An 810-nucleotide genomic window follows, 5' to 3' on the forward strand; every position below is an offset into this window, starting at 1 on the left:
CCGAGAGGATGAAAAGCGAAGTCGACCTCGGCGGAATATGAATTTGAACGTGCAGACAGACGAAATGCCGCTAAGTATTTTTTTCCCCGGCGCGCTAACGATTCTACTAGCTCACCACTTTAATATATTTTAATCATATTACAGTTCTATATTTAAGAGATGAGGAATTATTTACATTATTTGCATTATTTACATTTGACGGATATATATGTCCTCATCTTGTTTGTTGTTAACACAACGTTTCGAAATTTCCCCAAGACACCTGACGAAGGCTGGAGGGTATATCAGCCGAAACGTTGTGTTAACAACAAACAAGATGAGGACAAATATCCGTCAAATGTAAATAATGTAAATAATGTATATAATCATATTAATTTGTATGATTTATATTTATACAACATGTAATTATAATTACTAATGAAGAAACATCAATTTATTTTATTTAACCTTTGATCTCAATAATTATTTATTACGGGTTAAAAACAGGACATGACGGCATCATCGACTCGTGTCTGAAGGTGACGTCTGTTGGGGCTGAGATCCAGTCCATCCTAATTATATAACAATATAACACTGGATTCAAGCTACGTGATCCGAAGTCTCAAGTCTAATTCCCTCTGAACGTTAAGAGTAATAACACGGAACCAGAACACAAGCAGAGTCTAAGCACATCCAGGCTAGTTATATTTTTTTCTCAACACCAATGATCAAACCAGAAACCCAGCAGGATCAAATGTCAAGCAGCAGTTATTTTCAAGATGGTGTAAGCAGGAACTTTTTGAACACGAACCTATATATATATATATATAT

The sequence above is a fragment of the Octopus bimaculoides genome, chromosome 5, assembly GCF_001194135.2.
Source record: "Octopus bimaculoides isolate UCB-OBI-ISO-001 chromosome 5, ASM119413v2, whole genome shotgun sequence".
NCBI classification, from domain to species: Eukaryota; Metazoa; Mollusca; class Cephalopoda; order Octopoda; family Octopodidae; genus Octopus; species Octopus bimaculoides.